At 39.2% G+C, this 22,065-nt stretch overlaps 2 protein-coding genes across 5 annotated transcripts in view; one reads left to right on the top strand and one right to left on the bottom strand.

The window, feature by feature from the left end:
• Positions 1 to 22,065, top strand: part of Cmss1 (cms1 ribosomal small subunit homolog) — a 292,416-nt gene that overhangs the window by 26,660 nt on the left and 243,691 nt on the right. The gene's annotated exons all lie outside the window — the stretch shown is intronic.
• The window catches only part of Filip1l (filamin A interacting protein 1 like), an 85,475-nt gene that overhangs the window by 19,291 nt on the left and 44,119 nt on the right, over positions 1 to 22,065 (bottom strand). The window contains exon 1 of one of the 3 annotated variants that reach the window (XM_041673009.1): positions 21,007 to 21,028. The exons of the other annotated variants lie outside the window; for them this stretch is intronic. The gene's annotated coding sequence lies outside the window, so the exon portion shown is untranslated. Of the gene's footprint in view, positions 1 to 21,006; positions 21,029 to 22,065 lie in introns of those variants that run through there. 3 annotated transcript variants of the gene reach the window in all.

The following is a 22,065-nucleotide window of genomic DNA, read 5'->3' as shown; positions in this document are numbered from 1 at the left end:
GACTTGACAAAAGGCTGACATGTAAAGTTCAGAAGCTACTGGGCAGGGAGCTGGGGCGGGGCAGGGCTACTGGTGACCTCATCTGTGGTGTTGGCAAGAGGCTTCCTGACTCTTGCCTTTCCTCACTCCCTGCCTGAGACACCTGGGAGCTGAGAAGAGAAACATGGTACTTTCTTCCTGGTGTTTGTAGAGTTTTGCAACCCTGTGGAGGAACCTGGGGTAAAACTTATGTGCTAATGAGACAGAAGAGCTTTTTCCTCATACCTCAGCTTTCATTCTCACTTGATGGTGGGAACAAGTAATTGCTGAAGCTCAGTGCTTCCTTTAGTGGAGAACAACTTCATATAAACTCCTGAGGCTTTCTTCTTAGCTTTTTAAATAAGAGCATGTGCTGTCCCCTTTTCCTGAGAAGGGGGTAGGTTTTCTTAGAATATAAGAAAGGGAAGATTTTTTTTTTTTAAATAGGAGAGCCATAAAATGGAATAACTGAATTCTGCCACTATAGTAACAAGCAAAACAGTATTGGAAAACTTTCAGTTGTTTTATTTTGCTCAGTGTTTTCAGCATGATACGTGTCATGCTCTTGTTCCTTTTTTATTTTTTACTTTTTCTTAAAATTGTTTTTATTGAGCTATATATTTTTCCTGCTTCCCTCCCTTCCTTTCCTGGTTTTATAAACTGGCTGACATCACCATCTCTCTAAGCTCCACCTCCAAAGTAAGCATATAAAAGCGATGACTGCAGTGCATTTGCTCCAACCTGAGGTCATATACACCTAGTGACAGTATCCTCCCTGCAGACGTAGGCCTGTTTCTTACACCACTGCTCTTCCCATTTTAATGTGCATTTGAATCACCTGGAAATCTTGTTAAAGGACAGATTCTAATTCTGTGGGTCTGGAGTGAACCTCACAATTTTCATTATAACTAGCTTCCAGATGACTGTAGTCTCCTGGCCTTGGACTTTATTATGTAATGTCAGATTTCTCCTAGTGGTGGGAGACTTTTATCAGGAAGGTCAGGAGACCCAGAACCTGTGATGTCTCCCCAGGAGAACTGCAGACCACATCCTGGGACTGATCCAGACCCACTATATCTATCAGTGAAACTCTTGAATTGGAAACTGTGGAGCAGAAGGAAAGATGTCACTTGCCCTTGTTTGTGAACAAATACATGAGTTATGTTTACATACATACATGATACAGACAGTGATTTTAACCTATTTGTTCTTTTAGCACCCACATTTTTTTAAAAATTCAAGTTTTAAACAGTTACAGAAGTACTCCCTGCCATTAAGTCTTAAAGTTCCCATTTACAAACTAGACAGTCAGATCATTCCTTGGTAGACAGTCTGATTTCTAAAATATGGCTGTGGAGGAATTTCTCCTGAGCTGTCCCCATTGTCCTCAGATGAGGATAAACTCTGCTGTCTATCCAGGGGCTGTTTCTTAAGCTGCTCCTGCTCCTGTGCTCTCTTGGGACTTTCTGTAGCAAGTTCTAGTAGCCTGGGAAAGTTCCCTTGGTAAGAGTTTGCCAAGCAAGAAGGCTATGTTGAAAGGATTGTTGGAAAGAGAGGGCTCACTGGGCATAGCATTTATCAGACAGATGAGATTTGGAGAGTGTAGATAGGAAATGTGAATGCAGGCATTGATTTCCTTTAAGCTCCCCATGCAGCTCTGCACAGTTTGTGTACCTTGGGGGCACATGTACCTCCATTTGAAGACTACTTACTGTCTTAGAGTACTCATGTTTATGCTCAAATACTGACATTACAGGATTACAGGAACATTCACTGAATCCTGTCCAATAAAAACAGGTTGTGGAAGCTGATTTTTATGGACACAAATGTGAGGTAATTAAACCCAAAACCCAAACTGGCTTAAAGCAATGTCTTATTACAGCTTTTCTTTAGGGTTTCTTTTATGGCTCAAAATTGTTTTAACTTACTGTGGTTTATCACTATTATTATGTGCAATGCCAGTTACTTGCTTTTTCAAAAATATCACATCTGTCATCTTGAGTGTTTTTTGGTACCAACCATAATGCTGGCTTTTCAATATAAATTATATATTCAGAAGGTCCTTTCATTTTTTTTATTTATACACACATATGTCAACTGGCATCAACCAATATTTTATCTCCTCAGCGAGACATAGTTAATAATATACACATCCAAAACAGATGGTGCCCATCTAAATGCTGTATAGCCAATCATACCCATAGAATTTATATTATGGTTCTCACCATGTTTGGTTTTGTATTATTTATGTACATCATAATCAACCCCACTAAAATATTAACTTCTTAAGAATAGAACATGAATGTAAGAGAGTCATTTGTGTTTTCTACAGTGGTTATTGAGAAGCCCTGTGACAGGAACTAAATGAGTGGGTTTCTTTGTGATGAACAGATAAAATAGTGAACAAATATGCCATCCTGCGGAGAATACTTCAGTGTTGTCCTACACAGTTTTGTTCAATTGTAAAGATGATTTTTTTAGTTTAACATGAATGTGGTTTTAGGTATTTAAGAAAATGTGGTATAAGTTAGTCTTCCCCTCAGTGTTTTCTAAATACATTATTGTCTATTTCATAATTATGGAACCTCTAAAAAACCAATACTGCTAAAACCATTTCTTTCTTCTTTCTTCAAATTCTTTCGCCACAGCTCTAGTTGGTTAGTTGGTTAAGAGAGGTTTAAATGGTCACATTGCTAGCTCATCACGCTCCTTTATTTCAACTCTGCAGAGAAGTGGTTCTTTTACTTTCCCTCCCAACTAAGAGCTCTGATGCGTTCTACTTGCATATTCTCTTCCTGTTTTCAGCCAGCTGGCCCACACAGATTAGCTTAGAGTTATTGTCAAGCAATAGTAAATGTTCACACACCCTCTTCCCCATCTAGATAAGATGTCGGGCACTGTGCGACATCTGCTGCTACAGGAGCCAAAGTGAAGGTAGCCAAGAGCTTCAGTCACTTCAGTCCCCACACCTGTCCTTTAAAGAGACAGACACTCCACTGCGTTAGGATGTGGATCTTGAATTTAACAGCTGAAATATGGCAATACTTAATTCACAAGAAAGCCTTATAGACAGGGCTGAAATGAGGTGAACAGGGGAAAGGAATCTGTTCAAAGAGTTCGTAGAGAGGCTAGTGATCCAGCTCAGACTGTACAGGTAGGTACTTGAGTTTGATCTCTGGGTCCCACAGAGAGGAGAGAACCAATCCCCAAAGTTGTCCTCTTACCTCCACTCATGTTGACACACCCTCTTCCCCATCTAGATAAACTAACACGTTTGTAGATTGAACAGGTAACTCTAACACTGTTAACAAAGACCCCAGAGCAACAGTTTCAGTGTTTTAGATCTTAGCATCCTTTCACTCTTTAGCTTATTGAGGATCCCAAACTTTCAGTTGTGTGGATTTTATCTGAATTTATTGGATTATTAAAATTAGGGCCTCTGTGTGATAGGACAGACCTGTAATCCCTAGTACTTGGATAGTGGAGGCAGGGCATTAGGAGTTTATGTTTTTTATTGGGGGGGGATACATAACATAAAGAGCATTTTTTATTGGAAAAAATAACCTAGAAACAAACAAAAAAAAAAAGAGGAATTGCATGGCCCTATACGGGCTGCTCTGAAGACAGTGGATCCTAGGACTGTCTACACATTCCATGAACTATGGTAGCCATGGCATCATCACAGGTCATGTAGCACCTGGAAAACTTGTACATTTTTGAGAGAATGGGCAAACGGGTGTTTATGAAGACATGGGTGACCTTGCTGATCTCTTGTAGGGACTGTACCATGATTGCTGTAGAGGATGTGCAGGAGAAATGTAATGGCAAACGTTTTTCTCCAGAAAAGCTTAAGGTTTGTGCTGTCACCCTGTTTTTCGTGCTGTTTCTTATCAGCCTTTGCTTCATCATGATAGGGTCCCTCGTTTGCTTTGATGATTTCATCATTAATGTATCCGTTTGTGTGCTGCCCACCCTAAGAGATAGGTTCTCTGCTTTCAGGTTTGTTCTTCCCAGTTCTTTGAAGTATCTACATATTGTTAATGTTTTGCTTGAAACCACTCTTTGAATTGAGGGCATCAAGATCGCTGAGTTTGCAGTTGGCTAGCTTGGAAGGTATTTTTGTTTTTGTTTTGTTTGTTTGTTATTGTTGTTTTTTTCCCCTTGAGACAGGTTCTCACTCTGTAGTCTAGGCTGGTTTTGAAGTCGCTTCCCGAGTTCTGGGAATAAGAACGTGTACCACTAAATGGGCGCATGTTGTCTGCTGTTTAAAATGAATTCATCGACAGTGCATTCAGCTGACATTCATTAGTTCATTTCAGGCCTTTATAAGTACAGTGAGCCCCTGCTACATGTAAGACAATGTACTTCGCATTTGCTAGTTTACCTTTTTTCTTAAAAACCAACATACTTGCCCAGCCTGATCTGGTTATAATTGTGTGGTATCTTTTCAGTGACCAAACAGGTTGATGAGTACAGATCTATTTAGTCTTAGGAAAATAATCTAATGTGTGTGTTCTTATATTCTTATCACTCCAGCGGCTATTTCAGTACTTTCACTGATGTGGCATGATGATCCATTAGAATACTGCACACATCACAGCTTTTTTTTTTTTTTGTTTGTTTGTTGTTTTGAGACAAGGTTTTTCTGTGTAGTCCTGGCTGACCTGGAACCCCCTCTGTAGACCAGGCTGGCCTCAAACTCAAAAGAATCTGCCTGCCTCTGCCTTCAGGTGCTGGGATTAAAGATGTACACCACTACTGACCTGCCTTTATTAATTTTTATATGTGCTTTCCTGGCTGTAGATTTTGATACTTTGGTTGTGTTACATCCCATTTTATCTTTTAGTAATAGTTGTTTAATATATTGTTTTAATTATAACATTGCACTGATAACAAGTTCTAGCAATTTGAAGAGTGATACATGGAATTTGTTGGAAAGCTTCCTCCTTTTCAGATAGTTACTATAATTTATGTTTCCTGATGTGCTCCTTGCTTATTCAATGGGACTTTTCACTATTTAGTCAAATTTTTAGGAGCATTCATAAAAATACTTATGACCAGTCTTATTCTATATATGCTGCTTCCTTTTATTTATCTTACAAGTCAAAGGGTTTTTCTTTTTCTCTTTTAATTACAGTTACAGCATACCATAGTGTAATGCTCAATTCATTTGACTTGGTCAGCAAGATCTAGAACAGTCAGACTTGGTTTTGTTTTGTTTTGTTGCATTTGCTAGCCAAGTATGAGTGTACATCTGTCTCTGCTTTATGTCTTTGTTACCAAGGATCCTGTCATCATTGTTGAGATCATTTAGAGATACCATAAATGGGTCCAGATTTAGCAAGCTGGATTACTATTTTCCTTCACTGTGAAAGAAGAATTAGAACATGAAGTGAAGGAGAAGAGGTCAGAGGTATATATGACAAAGTGAGTTGGGATTTATAATTTGGACAATCTTATTTAGTTCCGCAGAAGTCAGGGAAAGTGAAGTAAAAAAGAGCCTGGGAAATTACATCTGATATGGAGGATTCTTGGAAGACCAATGAGCAAGAGCTGGCATAGGTCCAATCCTGCTGTCTTACTTTTGAGGGAAGAACAAAGTAATGGACTTACGGCCCCTTGAAGTAAAACCGCTGAAAGGTCAGCTTACAGGATCAATAAAGACTAAGATCCCAGAGCTGGTGAGGAGAAGGCAGACACTACAAAGAGAACATTTCATCTTGCAACCAAAGGAGGGTGCAATCTGGGCTAGCAAAGATACCTCCCTCAACCCCCACACCAGGTGGCCATTTTGGAAACCTTGGGCTGGGCCTGGGAGAGGAAATGGGAACAAGGACAGAAAATACCTTACTGAGTTTATCAGCATGAGCCTGAATTTTGTGTCCTTTGCTTCTGTGCTATATAGTATGGGAAGCTTTCTAGTTAGAACATTTAGGGTAATGAGTATTTGCTTAGTAACACTGATGTGAGCCTGTATGTAGCTCTGTAGTGGAGCATTTGTCTACCATGCCAGTGGTAATAGGTTCGAATCTCAGCACTGCAATAAGAACAGATATATAAAACAAAAGATTTTAAAGTGCCACAAGTCTCGTGCCCTGCCCATCTTTCAATTCAAAATTTTCATACTAAGAAATTCCCAGATTCTCTTTTTGATGTTTATGTGTATGGCAGTAACAAGAGGGAACTTAGAAACACAAGAACAAAAGACAAAAACAAAACAAAACAACAACAACGAAAGCATATACTACTAAGCCTGTATGGAGAACCTCCTCACCTATTTTTGGGAAGGGGACAGGCTCACCTCTGCTCACTCCCCTCTGAATTGTGGCTCTTAGCTATTTGGAAAAGATCCCTGAGATCAAAGTTTTCCTTTTCCAGACTTTACGTTAGTGATTGATACCATGCAGTCTGCCTTTCCAAGTAAGTAGGGCTTTCAGTCCTTGTCAGACTAAGTTCAGAACTTTCTAGGACCGCTTGGCTCCTTCACAGCTGTGACAGGGCTGCGCTGTCCCTTCAGGGAGAAGCATTCATGAAGTTACTTGGCATGTGAAGCTCTGGATTATCAACTAGTGTGTGTGTTTCTCATGGTGCTGTGCAGCCAGTAGAGCTCTAAGTGTTGCTGAGAGTGATCTTCAGGTTCCTAAGACTGACTGCTCGTCTTCCTCGGCACTTCCTGCCCTCTTTCTGAGCTTCACTTTTCACCTCAGTGACCTATATTTTGTTCCTTCATATTTGCTTTCTTTTATTTAGGGCTAGTGTCCTTTCTTCTGCCTGCTCCCCACTGTCCTTAGTAGATGGCAATAAGCAATGCAGGAACCCGAGTGACAGGTAGTCTGTGCTCGGGACAGCAAGAGGGAGAAAACCAGCCTGAAAAATTCAAATCCAACAGTTGGGTTTTCAGAATTGAATCCTGGCTTCCTACTTCTAATATAACCTAAGCAAGCAGTTTAGTTGCTGCTTTCACTTATAGGGTAGCGACAATACTATAGCTTCCCTTGTAATTGGGGATGTCCTGAAAATTAAGTAAAACTACAGTTCACAAAAAATTCCTTACTGCCTGGCACAACCAATGTCTTATTATTGGTCAGATATTAGTCAGATAGGAGTATTAAGAGAGTAGAATTTAAATGTTCTTATCACGAAAATTTCGTAAATGGGTGGTTATCCACAGTGTACAGATGAAAATACCATGTTATAGAGAATAAGCATTTTTTTTCTCTTTTCAATTGAAAAAACAGTCTTAAAATAAGTGAATGTGTACTTTTACAGTAGGGTGTGTGTGTGTTACATATATGTAGAGCTCCTCAGTCCTGGGCTGGCAGGAGGTAGAAAGCACCTAGAACAGAAGAGTACAGAATCAGTCTGTTTGACCTACTGGAGGTTGCTCTGTGCTCATTGTTAGCCATCCCTGTTGCCATTTTAGGATAAGGTTTGCCTAAGTTCAGCTTGGGCTCTATTGTCATTTTGGGTGGAGTAAGTACTATGGGGCTCTCCTCTGTATGATAGCAGCATCTGTGGTCTGTACCCACTAATGAGAAATGTTTGTAACATTAAAGGTGTCCGAGCACTGGTTATGGGATAGATAGAGAACTGTTGTCTGCTTAAGAATTGCCATCTTGTGTGAGTTAATTTGTGGGGAAACTTCTGTAAATGTTCTTGTAGTAGTTACCTCTGGCATCCATAACTCTTCTTTATCCACTACTCAGTTGTATTTGAGGTCAGCTATTAGTTTTCATTTCTTTTTTTCTTTTTTTGTTCACAGATCTACTCCCCAGTTCTTCTCCCTTCCCAGAAGAAAAGGAATGTGCCATTTCCAGTGCACTGCCAGTGTACCAAATGGATGTCGCTAGCTGCCCTTCCCAAAGCCTGTCTGCTTGAGTCATACTTGCTCTTTCTTCCTTGAATGTGAATATGCACGTTCTCTGCTGGGTTCACAACTCAGACTTGATCTGTATGAGCACTCAAAGGTGGCAGGGTGGGTCAACTGACTTAGGACAAACCTGAAAGAACTGCCCCCCCCCCCGTAAATATTTGATGTTTTGTTTCTTGAGTTAAAAAGAAATTAAGAGCACTAAGGATATTTATGTTTTGTGATCTGTTCATAAAAACAAAACGAACAAACAAAACCCCAAATTTGGGAGGATGAAACTTGCTTTGCCATGCAGCCCGCTTTCCTGATGGAAAGATATGATGATATTTTTCCCCCAAGAAATGGGTTACTTAAGGCTTTTATATTGGGAGATTTTTGACAGGGTTTCCCCCAAATAGCTCAAACTGTCCGTGAACTTGTCACCTTCCCCTCACAGTCTCCAAGTGTCTGCATCACCATCAGAGGTTCATATTATCCCATAATTGAATTTGTAGTTGATTTTACATACTTCTAATTGCTTGAGCAGTATGGATTTCAGTCTTCTTTACAGATGAGTATTCATGGATATTGAATACTAATATTTGATATTTATCTCAAAATGTGTACATTAAAAGTTGGAATTTTACTTTATCTTTTTTTTTCCAAACAGAAGCTACTGGAGCTAATATCTTATTGTATCTTGAAGACTAGAGTGTCTAGAAATAAACAAGCAAATATAAATGAAATTTTCTCATTTTCTCTGACACAAACACACACACACAATAGCTACTTAAACAATTCTTTTTCTGTTTTTTTCTTTTTCTGTCATACATCATTTCTTGGGGATTTCCATTACATCACTGTCCTCAAGCAGGTGCAGAAAAAGTCAGTAGAAATTAATCTGGTTATGAAATAAGTCTTCACAACTTTCATGGTAAAATTTGTAAGACTTTTAAAGAGAAAATAATGGGTAAAGTTATGGATTTACAGACTTTTCCCTTTCGAAAGTTTTCGCTATGAAGATAAACCCTAATAGTGGAAATAGAGTCACACCGCTGCAGTAAACAGCGTCTTGGGAGCCTTGGAACTGGACTCCAGTTCCAACTGATGTGTGGCACCGACGCAGAAGGATACAGATAGATGGAAGGTCTTTCATGGACTACCTGGTTTTACTTAATTCTTACCGCAACTATGATAGATAAGCACTAGTGTGTTTATTATTTTTATAGGATGGGGAGGAATTTAGAGCACTTAACTTATGAAATAGCACAGATAACCAGGTCAGAATAAGAATATATTAGGAACAAAACCTGTGCTTCACACACCCCCACGCCCACCCCCACTTAACCATGTCACATGTAAGAGAATGCGCCAACTAACCCCACCAATGTAGATGGACCTTTAGACGAGTTTGCTCTTCCTCCCATCTGACCTGCTGGTCTCCCTCTGACTCATTCTGCTTCATTCACACTAGGAGTTTTGTTCATTTGCTTTTTGCTGTTCTTCAAACTCAACAGCCTGTGTGCCTTGATTTTGGGTTTCTCCTTATGAGACTGGATTCTCACCTTAACTAGTCCTATTTACCGTACCATCTATTGCTTATTTTTTTGATTATTCCTTAGAATATAAAATTCATGGCTAGAGAGATGGCTTAGTGGTTAAGTGCTCAGACTGCTCTTTCAGAGGACCCACGTTGATTTCCCAGCACACATCTAGTGGCTTGCCTGGAGTTATCTGTAACTCCAGATCCGGGGATCTGACACCCTCTTCTGATCTCTGGGGGCGCAAGGTATGCATGTGGTACACGCATAAAATGAATAGAATATAAACTTTAGAGGCAGAGGGGTGTGTGTGTGTCTCCCCGTGCATACACATTTTATTTCATAATTGGCCAATCATTGGTGTCTCTTACAGTCATTGTTTTATTTCTAGCTTGTAAACAGTGCATGGTGTTCAGTGAATATTTGAACAAATACCTATTCTACTTTTATAGGCACTAGGGAGTTAGGGATAAGTTTAAGTCCTTCTCTACAGTGTGGAAATAATAGAAATGGTTGAGCATTTGTTTTGTACATTATACCATGCTATTCCTGGAAACACAAATGTGGAATCATTGTTTTTATTTTATAAATGAGAGCTCCAATTGTGCCACAAGGACATGTCCTCAACTATGTTTATAGCAGCGTTGTTTGTCATAGCCAGAACCTGGAAACACCCTAAATGCCCCTCAAACGAAGAATGGATAAGGAAAATGTGGTACATTTACACAGTGGAGTACTACACAGCAGAAAAAAAAATGACATCTTGAAATTTGCAGGCAAATGGATGGATCTAGAAAACATCATATTGAGTGAGGTAACCGAGACCTAGAAAGACAAATATCATATGTACTCACTCATAAGTGACTTTAAGACATAAAGCAAAGAAAACCAGCCTACAATTCACAATCTCAGAGAACCTAGACAACAATGAGGACCCAAAGAGAGACATACATGGATCTAATCTACCTGGGAAGTAGTAGATTAGAGAAAGACAAGATCTGAGTAAATTGGGAGCATGGGGACCATGGGAAAGAATAGAAGGGGGGGAGAGGAAAGGCGGAGAGCACAGAAAAATATATAGCTCAATAAAATCAATCAATAAATAAAAATATGAAAAAAAAAGAGAGCTCACTCAGGGTCAGAGAAGTTAAGTAATTTGTTAGAGGTCCAGCTTGTAATTCATGGAGCCAGAATGCCAGTATAATTGATGCTCTAACTGGTGTTCTCATCACTAAGACAAATGTGTATATATATATATATATATATATATATATATATATATATATATATCACATTTATCTTGTGCACCATCCTCACTGTGAATCTGTGTGCTAGAATAATTGGTTTGTCAAAGATGGAAAGTCACTACTACTAGACATCTATTTCCTATAGGTTCATTCATGGCTACTTTTAGCCCTGGTCATAAGACATTAACCAATATTCTCTTCATTTTTGTAATAATATAGCAAGTTTAGTCATTCAGCATAAATTTGTAATTATTTTTGAATGGTTTTAAAAACTGTCACTTTGCCAATAATAACACCTCACAGTCCCTAGAGGATGTGAATATGTCATAAATACCATTTCCATAGAACATTTTAAGGGCTTAAAGTTCTCGGAAAATATTTTTAACAGACAGCGTTTTCTCAGACAGATTTGAAGGGCATGATAACTGTATGCCCTTGGAAATGTTTGTATTTTAGCTTGCTCATAATATTTATATGTGCTTCTCTTATTTAAAAATTATATATTTAGATGTTCTTTTGTATCTCAGACTGAGGAAGTAGAAATGGATTTTATAGAAAACTATTCTGAAATTAGGTGTTAAAATTTTTTTAAAAATCTCATTGAGTTCACACCCTGCTTTTTCTTTTTTTTTTTTTTAAAGCTTTCTAGACCTTGTTATTTTCTTTCAGATATTGTAAGTATGTATGTGGTTGACTTTGTTTCTTTTAGTTTCCTTTTTTTTTAAAAAAAGAGAAAGTTGTAAGGAGTATATTCTTTTCCAGATGTTTTTGAGCTCACCTCTAAAACCATAACCCCCAATATTTTTAAGCCTCTTTCTTTCCCTGCCTCCCTCCCTCTCCTCTTCATTCCTCCCTCTCTTTTCTTCCCTTTCTCCCTCACTTCTTCCCACCCTCTCTTCTTCCCTTCTTCATTCCCTCCTTCCCTCCCTCCTTTCCTCCCTCCCTCCCTTCCTCTTTTACTCTCCCTTTCTTCTTGGTCCCACCTTCCTCTCTTCCTAGTCTCTCATTTTTCATTTCTCTTTCTAAAGGCCTTTGGTTTTCTTACATGGATTTATTGGAGTTAAAACACCCAAGCAAGGAACAGTCATACCAGAGTGGATGAATTTACTGGTTTTCACCTCCTAGTAGCCTGGCTTTCCATACAGAGGCAGTGGCTAACATGGTATGCTTGGGAAACCAAACATTTCCAAACTTGTTTGAAGGAAACTCAAACTTCAGAAATTTTAAAACCACAACAACAGAGGCTTATGATTTACTGTGACTACTGAAATCACACAGTTTGGCATAGAAACTGGGTAGATAAGAATACCAAGTGTGTAAAATGGGTAACATTTTAATTTGTAGAGTGAATTTGGGTTTTTTGTTTGTTTGTTTGTTTTGGGGGGGTTATTTAATTCTTCATTTTAACTGTAATAAATTAGGGAAATGGAAACATATAATAGATTTAATAGTATTTAGAGGATAGAGTAGTTGCAAGGATGGGTTGTTACTCTGCAGCCTGTTTTCTTCTTAAGCAGATTACAGACCACAGTGGGTGTCCTCCATCCACCACTTTACCACTTTTCTTAGTTGGTTTGTGACTTTGGAAAGCTGGAGTTTGAGGCCATATGTAAATTCTAGTTACAGACAGGCAGGAAAGATTTGTGTTTTGTTGTTGTTGATGTTGTTGCTTTGTTTTTCTTTTCTAAAATGTATTGGAACACAGATGACCGTTGTCATGTCTTAATTTGGTATGTCCTTTTGCATTCATTTTAAAATGAAGACTTGTCATCAGAGCCTTAGTTTCTCCTTGACCAAATGTCCAGAGCAGTTAGGTTCATTTTAATTTTCTGCCTTTTCTGAGCCTGTAAAACACCCAAATGTATATCAGGCTGCAGTCTAAACTCATGCTCATGACATGAATGTGTGCTGCACCTTAGGCCTTTCTATCAAGACATCATCCAGGAATAGTTCTCCAGCACATAAAACAACAGCTCAATAGCCGACTTCTCTCAGGTGATTCTTCCTTTGTGTTTTTCCCTCAGCAAAATGTTAGCCGTTTTAGTTATGGCTGTCTGTGTAAGGAATGGTCTATTTATGGCCAAATTAAAGAGAAATTTCTAAATGTATTTTATCTGTTTGCTGTGTGAATACCCATCCTTAAAATTATAGTTTGCATCAGTTTTGAATTTTAAGAGTAGGAAAACTATTTTATGTTTTTATTAGTTAAAAAGCTACAAAAAAAATGAAAACCACAGTTTGTAAGCAGTTGAAAAAGCAATTTTATGGAGCCATGTTTCCAATAGGCAGGAAATGTTGGGCAGAATCTTCTGACTTACTGCTTCTAGGCCTTCTTTCACCTGCCTCTCACCTCCTCAGAAGCAGGAAGAAAACAGTATGGTTTCATGACTAAGCTCTAGAAAGCTTTGGACAGTCTTCAAACCTCGGTTCCACAAGACGAAAGCCTCCAGCAACTTCAGAGTTTTTTTCCCCTTCCTTTCCTGTTTAATGTTGTACACAAGTTAATATGTCAAGAGGTCATATGGCTCATCAAGCCTTAATGGCTTGGAACTGTATAGAATACCTTACTTGGACTTTCATGACATTCCAGCTTTTGTTTCTTTCTATAGAAAGTATTTGTTGTAATCAAAGTTACAGGTGTAGTTAACAGCAAAGAAGTAAATGTTCATGTTCTGACATTTAAAATGTCATGCTAAACTGAAAATACATGGGACTGAGAAATTAACACTTAAGGGAGAGGCACCTAGACTGTAAATTGTCCTAAAGGAGAAAATATAAGTGCCTGTGCCTAGGATCTGACCAGAGGCCTTTAGCTCAAATTCTCACTTGTGTGCCCATGAAGTGTGGTGGTGAGGCTTCCAGGATTAATCAGGTTCCAGGGTAGTTTTGAAGCCTTTTGTTGCCTACTCTCTTCCATCCTTTAACAGTTTAGTAACCTGGGCCTTATTTCAAGTGACAAACACGGTTAGGAAAGCTGTGGGTTTTTTCATGGGGAAAGATTGCTTTCCAGCAGGGGAATCGGGAGTTTTTCAGAGTGGTTGAACTTAGATCAGAAACATAGATTTCTCCAGTAAGCTGAGTTTTCCTTTTATTGCTAGGTGTCAGAGAACCTGAGCTCTTCTGGACAGCACCCTACAGTGCATTTCCTGGGACCCAGGGCAACGCCTGCATCTCAGTCTGGTGGAAGCTCATAGTAAGCCCCGCTAAGTAGAGAACATGATCCTTGTAGGACAATAGGCATAACTCAGTGCTAGAGAGCATCTCCTGTTCTGGATTATCCCAGCTGCTCCCTCACCACACATAATCCCTTCACCTTAAACACTGAAATCTTTTAAGTTGTTTTCCTGTCCATGGAAGTCTAGGTTGTTGTGAAGGCCAATTAATGGGTTAGCTAATTGTGGAGTGTGTGTGCGTGCATGCGTGGACCTTGTTTTAAACTTTTATTTATAAATTTTACTTTAGGCTCTTTTCAGTAGTGAATATTCCGGGAATAAACTCAACATCATTGGAGGGTTCTATTCAGAAGTCCGTTGATGTTTGCCTTTCTGTGAACAGTTCTTTTCAGTTTTCTAAGCCTGGCTTACTTCTATTCTAGTCTCGACAGCCCTTAAGTTTATGGCATCTCTTCAGTATTGCCTTGTACTGCTTCCTAATTTGTTTAATATATTGTTTGCTCGTAAAGGATTGATACTTCTATACCCTTCATTTATGTTTGAACTCTATATACACAAGAAGCACTTTCTTGGACTATAACCCTCTTGGGATAAGTGGACTAAAAGTCTCAGAATTACCTCTTCTTATTAGAGCACAAGAAACAGTTTTATTGCTCTTATTCTTATTACTTCTCCCTTTACTGTGAAGTGTGAGACACTTGGAGGAAAAGTTAAATGAAGTCCAGATAGGAGAAACTGGTCAGAAAGCCTTATTGTTGTTACCCTTGATTCTTTGTATGTATGTTCTATCTAGTGTGTTTAATGAGACTGTAAGGAGAGTCTTTCAAGGTATAATGTGTGGAGAGGTGAATGGAACCACCAATTTTTTTGACAAAGTTGTCACCTCTGTTGGATAGGTGACATACTGTGACGAATTCTATTTAGTAGGTCCCCATATAAACATGTATATGTGTTTATATTTGTATAATATATACACAGCTATTTATATATTTATCTATTAGCATGTAATATATAAGCATGCGTTTATAAAATAATTTATTATATATTAAAATGTTTTTTATAATTTTATAATGCCTCCCATCTCCCTTGAGGAGGATGATGTGCTACTTCAAACATGATGGGTTGAGTATTTATAATGATTCTATTTTTCTAAGGTAATCTTCCCTTTAGCCAAATGCATCCATTTCCTACAAATGCCCGGATGATCTACTCTCTTTTGCTCTTTCCAGTTAGCAGACTATCAGGCTGAGGCTAAGTGACTGATACAGCATTTCCTCTGAGTTCAGCAAAAACCAGGACATTTCCCTTGTGCTCCTGGGTCTAGCAGTTCCTTTCTTTAAGTTTAACAGTTGCAGACACTCAGTCCAACTGCAATGGATATTGTACATTCCTCTTATTATTTGCTCAAGAGATTGTTTTTGTTTTGATTCGCATTAAAAAATTTTAAAGCAAGGGGGAAAATGTGGTTCACCTTTAAACTTTTGTTCCCAGACTAGTGGGCCATGGGACACAGTAAATCAGGCAGTTTTGCTTCTGTCAAAGCAGCCTATCTGGAAGGACTGCTCTTAACCCTGAGGCTGCTCTCTAAATGATTTGGAGCTCGTGCAGGGCTAATGTCCTTATGTTAGGCTGACCCGGAGTTTCTTCAACTGATCTATTTGTAATGACAAGATCAATACCTTGAATTTTTAAATAATTTTCTACTTGGTCAGAGATCCAGTAGGAATTGTTGCCCACTATTCAGTCTTTCCCCAAATACTGAGATAGTTGGGGTAGAGGACATTGTCCCTTTTATGAGGTTTGGGGAAAACAAGGGTTCAAGAGGCTGTCCCAGTGAATGAATGGCAGAGCCTTTTATTCTTACTCTTTAGTTTCACCATTGAGAAGGTACTATTTGTCCATGCCAGGAGTGTCACTAACAAGCAGCTTAGCAAAGAGCTAAGTTCTGTTGTTTAATTTGTTGGTAGGTAGGAGGCAGTTGAGGTAGAATCTCTGCCAGGCTGGCCTTGAACTGGTTCTTTAACAAGAATGACCTTGGATTTCTGACTCTCCTTACTGCCTTCCAAGTATTGGGATTAAAAGTATGCACCTACCTCACAAAACAAAACCACACACATTCTCACATTGCTTAATTTTTTAAACAGCTAATCTCTGTGATTAAGTGTTTGACTTAGGATATTGAAAAGTGGAGCTGGATCCAAGGAGCACTGAACCCTATGTGTAAGAGGCACTGATGATCCTACTCTTTGCCATCAGTTCAAAGCTAGGCAGTGCGGTGAACTTCCTTGCTGTACCTACCAGCCAGTCTATCTTATTCTTAGCATAGTTTGCTTGCTGTTGCTGAAACCAGATATAAGACCTACGCTGGAGTCAAAGTTGGCAAGGAAGTTGCCTAACTTTGGTATTAGAAAAATACTTCTCATGGAAATTTAGATATAGAAAGTACACATAGAAACTTTGGAGTCAAAGTCCAAAGGAAAGATAGTCTGCTCTTTTCCAGTTACTGGGAGTTATTTGACCTCATGTCTGCATCTTCCAGGCCCTCAGCCGAGACGTGAGATTAGAAATTCAGAGGAATCCATACTTCATTAAAGACAAAACCACTCTACTATGCTGTGCTCTTTCATGCCCTATGGCAATTCACCTGGTTCTCTTTCACCACTTTCAATCTCATTATTTTGGGGGAAGGAGTTAAAGGAGATATGGAAAGATGGGCTGAGCGCTATGAAGCATTTGACTTTGTCTGTGTACACAATAGATCTGGGACAGTAAGTTCAAAGCAGATTCACTGCCTGGACTTGATCTGACTCTCATTTGGTTTTTGGCCTTTTTATTTGTAAGTCAGTTCTCTGGTTAATTCAAATAGCAACAAAGATATGTTTGGGTCTTGTGATGAAAATGTAGAAGGGCCCATGCTCAGTCCATCATTGGCAGAGTACACTTTCCTTTCAAATCAGAAGCTTCTCAGTTGTAGATCGTTTATTCGTACATGTATTTAATGTCCATGTCCAAATGACACACCTACTAACAACAGCTAGATACTTTCCTAGATGCCTGGGAGAAAACTGTTCTAAAAGTGATACTGACATAGTTTATAATCCCATATACAGACAATAAACTAGTTAATGTATGATATAATGTAGAAATGCATGGTATGTGGGTAAAGGAAGCAAGATATCACCAATGGCAAACAGCCTTCAAAGGCGACTTTCCTGAATTTTATGGTCAGAATATTTTGATAGTATTGTCTGATTTTCAACAGAGGGTTTCTTGATAGCTTAGGAAGTTGGTGGAGTAGAAGTGTTTGGTACTAACAGTCGCCCGCAGTGTTAAAATGTCAGCAAACATTCTTTGCACAGCACCCCTCACGTTCAAATAAAGAGTGGGCTTTGCCATCCAAATGACCTGATGAAGTCGTATTGACTTCATCTCACTCCTTTCCCTTTGCTTTCTTGTTACTAATTAATGAAAACATACCCACCTATTTTGTTAATGAGTTTTATGTCTAAATTACCACATACAGTACCAAGGTTACTTCTGAGCTCTGTTTGTCTTTTGAGGACCAATTAAAGGAGAAACCAATAGTGGGCTACAGTCCAAGAGTGGAGGAGTCCTGGCTCTGCCTGAGTTGCTCAGCATTGCTGGTGCAGATCACACCGGATATCAGTGTCTTCTACACTGTCAGCCATCTGGATCTGATGACCACTGCCACTTGCAGCTGTGAAGTTGTGCTGACATTCTTTGCTGTGTTAGCTGGCAGTGTGCATATACACACTCTTGAGGTATCCCATTGTCCGTTTAGAACTACTAAGGTCTGTCTTAAATGCATATCTGTGAGTTGAATGTTGATATTCTACTGTAATATATTCTGTCTGTTGCTGATAACTGGCCTTTGGACTAGAATAAGTAATTACAAATAGAAACAAGAAATTGGGAATGTGTGCCTGCACCTGTGTCCCAGTAATCACTTACCCATCTCTTCCTCATACCTCCCTACTCCTGTCTTGTGCAAACATTCCTTAACTTTGTCATCATAAAAGAACTGTATTCTTAAGACTTAGACTTATTTGGGAACCAGTTGAGCATAGGAGTGTGAGGATGGTTAGACTAGAGAAAGAACACTGCTAATGTGTTCTTTACTGTTCTTGAACTCAGAATGACAACTGCTGCAACCCTATCTTAATGTGCTGAAACTTTTCACACAATCATGAAGAGGAGGTTTTGTCTCAAGGCTAAAAAGGAGTTTGCTTGGCAAGCCCCTTCAGCTTTTTTGCCCAGGTTTCCCAGTCAGAGGCACTGCTAATGCAGATTAATGAGGGAAAGAGAATCTCAACTCTTGTTTCTTAATGAAAAAGATGGTTGTGGAAGTGTTTACTTCAGTGTTGGAGATGATCTACCAGTAATCACTTAACCTCATACAAATGTCACATATATTTTACTAATAGTCTTTGCAGCATACATCAAACTTAAATGATTAGGTTGGTGGCTCAGAAATACTGCGGTGATGGCAGAAGCAGCCATAAGAATGTTGCTTTGAGCATTTGTGGTGATGGCTGCAGATGCAACCTCTTTAAAGATTATTTAAACAAAATTCACAGAAACTAAGCAGTAATTGAAAGTGAAGCAAAATTTATAGCCCACCACAAATGAGATGAACTTAACTTGAAATTAATGATATGCCCAAGAGGTGTAAGGAATGTTAGATTTTTCAAAGCTAATGATTGGCCATATGAACAATAGATGATACCTATCAGGCCCTGAGGGAGGCTGAGACCAATATTGCTTTCTATTCTGATTAGTACTCCACAATATGTAATCTCTTTCTGCTCCATCCTCCTTTTTGCTTTAAATAAAGAGGGTGTGTGTGTGTGTGTGTGTGTGTGTGTGTGTGTGTAAATCTACATAAAATTAGTGAAAATTTATTCTTCCCCAATTCTCAATTTTTAGACTTCAAAATCTGTTTATTACCAGAGGTACTTTTTTTTTTGAGGGACCAGAACAGAATTTTAAAATGAAATCCAGAGAGAGAGAGAGAGAGAGAGAGAGAGAGAGAGAGAGAGAGAGAGAGAGAGCTGGATTTCCCATCAACTGTTGCAAGAAGACTGGATAATGAAGACAAATACTTGATTCATGCTTTCACGTTAGCCATTACCACAGTCTATCAACAGCATTAGGAAAATACAACAGAAATTCAGTGATTAGCAGTTAAAGTTAACTGCCATAATAGGGGAAATGAACTTACTAAGCCTAAGACTGCAGTGTGCTTTATTTGAAGATTGTCCTAACAACTGAGAAGTACTCACCTAGACAGCACACTTTGAGATGTATATCCATGATAAATTTGGTTTAACTTTCAGTTGCAAAAGAGGTCTTAGTAAGTTCTTTAAAGCATGCTTAAAAGTATGTCTGAAGAAATGTAACATTAAAAAATGTTATTGAAATGTTTTAAAAATTGGGTGTTTCTGTACTTAGAGGCAGACTTTGATAGAGGTTATGATTTTCAACAGTTGAGCTATAGATTATGTTACAGATGGTACTTGAGTTAAGCTGAAACAATAATTAGTTTCTGTTTCACTCCTCTACTACTTTAGAAAATGCAAAATACCCTTTTCCCAAGACAGGAATCTTTCAGCTTCCAGTCACTGTCTATACAAACAAACAAAACCCTCCTATCTTGCGTTATGTTCTGAACATCTTCACAGTGAGCTGGCACTGGCCCCTCTCTTCATGGTGAGAGACTTCCCTGGGATGAAATCATAGTTTGGAGGGATCTTACGTCTTAGTACTAACTTGCAGTTTACTTAGCCTATCTTCAGAACTGATAACATGTACTTTTTCTTTAGAAAAACCAGCCTTTTACTTCTTCAAATAAAATTAACACAAAACAAAAACCTCACAGGCAGCAAAAATAGTAGGTGTGTTATGTACTTTTAAAATTCAACCACAAGAATAACTAAAAATGTTTCTCAATTTTTGTTCACATTAAAAACACTGGTTCAATTTAAAATCTCATAACTAACTTTCCCCCCTCACTGACAAATACAAATAAAATATACATTTGTACCTCAAAATGGTTGTTCATTTCTGTTAAACATTCGAACAGTAGTTTCTATGGTCTTTCCAGTGCCAACAGTAGTAAAGCATTTTCAGCCTTTAGAAAGAGGCCATGGACCCTGAGCTCGTAATTATGCAGACTTGAAAAACAGGCTATTTAAAAGGGGAAATGATTCTTTCGGTTCCTGAAGTTTTGTTTTACACTGTGTTCAGATCAGATAAAGGTGAAGAAGTCATTTCCTATCTCCTCTTCTAGTGTGCTAAACTTAACATTTTAAACATTCCACTGCTGATCTTTATTTTTAAAGGTAAAGTAAAATATGTAGCTTTCATCATCTGCCAAATGTTCATTTCTACTGTAAGCCTTCATTAACAGCAATGGACTTTTCAGATTTACGTGTAATCATGGTTAAAGTGCCAGTGATTAAAATTATTTTGCAGATGCTACTTTCAAAATTAGGTTTTAAAATATATATTATCTAGAACATTAATCTACAGAGGATAAATAGCTTCATCTCTTAAATGCAGATTGTCCTCCACAAAGTAGAGTTGAAGTAGAAAGAGCTAGAAACGGAACAACTTCCTGGTATATATAGATTGACATGCATTTGAGCCAGAGTAGTAAAAGATTTTTTTGTGTGTCATCAAAAAGTTATTTTAACGGTTAGTTTCATCCTAATTCCAACTGTATTTCCGTTTTAAAATTATTTTTTATATTAAAACTTCTAAGGAAAAAGCTGGCGCTAACAAATCCAATCCCATGTGGGAGGATTTCGCACTCTGCTCTTCTCAGAGCTGAAAAAGTTGAACTGGAGTAGAGCTGTTACAATGGAAGTCCCCCAGCCCTTTAGACTCCTCAGTACCGGTAGCCACTTGGGAAACCCATGAAATCCATACCCCTTAGCCCTCAGCTAAACTGAAGTAGCAAGTCTTCTCCAGACCGCCAAGAACTTTGAAGTTCTTGAGTTGGAAAGGGGCTTAAAGCTGGCAGTCACTGAGTGCGCTCTGCGAAACCTGCCTGCCGCTCTGCAGCTGCGCCGGTGCTGAGCGCGACGCGCACACTTGCCCCTGGTCCGGGGGCGGTGGCTGTGCGGGAGCCGAAGCAGAGACTCTTTCGGGCTTACCTGAGCTGCGGGCGCCGGGCCGGGCCGGGCGGGGCGGCGAGCCGGGTCGCGGTTGTGCTGCGAGCGGCTGTGCGCGCTCCGGGAGCCTCCCGAACAATGCGAGCGGGCAGCCGAGCGCGCCCGGCCTAGGGGCGTTACGTCACCGCTCAGCCTTATAAGGCGCGTAGAGGCATGTGCGGCCGGCCGGGCGGCGGGGCCGTGACAGCCCAGACCCTCAGCCCAGATCCTCCAGTCTCACAGACACCGGTGGTGTTTGCAAGGTCGATCCCCGGGTCCCCTTGCGGGTATGGGCGGCGAGCCTTACCAGCGCCCTCGTACGAGCCTGCCCTAGCCTTGGGGGTCAAGGTCGACCCTCATCCTCATCCTGGGTCTAACTACTAAAGTTGCTGATTAAAATTCTTGTGTAAACTTTTGTAAATACGTTTTTTACACTTATTTTTAAGTTTCTGGGGGAGGCAGGAGAAGAAAAAGAGGTTTTTGGACATACAGACTTCAAACCTCTTTTCTCTTTGTAGAGAGTAGGGGTCCTCAGAGGATAGTGTTTTATTTCCTGATGATGTAACTACAAAACAATTCTTCAAGTGATGGGAAGGCCAGATGAAATCTTATTTTCCTGCGTGTTTACTGAAAGAACCTCCTTTTTGCTCATTTTTGCGTGCCTGTGTTTTAACGAAAACAGTTAAAACTAATCAGAAGTGTTGGCAGGGAAAATATTTTTAAAGAAATTAACTGTTTTGTGCTGTACTTGCAGGGCAACGTATAAAAATAGAACTTCAGAACCATTTTAATCTGTTCTCCTACCGACCAAATAAGACAAAAACTTAAAGACACAAGAAGGATAACATTGGCCAAATATGACTGGATTAAATCTTCTACTCACTAATGTGGGACAGATTTCCTTGTATAGAAATCTTCCTCCTTGTAACTGAGCGCTGACCTCCTAATTACCTTGAACATCAGTAAGAGAAATTCTACCCCAAATCTATGAATCTGAAAAATAAATTAGAGATGTGGAGGCTTCAGATGAGTAGTTTTAGTAGCTTGAGTTTATTTAAAACC

This window comes from Microtus oregoni, unplaced genomic scaffold (genome assembly GCF_018167655.1).
Source record: "Microtus oregoni isolate MIOR12 unplaced genomic scaffold, Mior012 000023F_ref0000262, whole genome shotgun sequence".
NCBI lineage: Eukaryota > Metazoa > Chordata > Mammalia > Rodentia > Cricetidae > Microtus > Microtus oregoni.
This window is presented reverse-complemented; position numbering and strand designations above follow the sequence as displayed.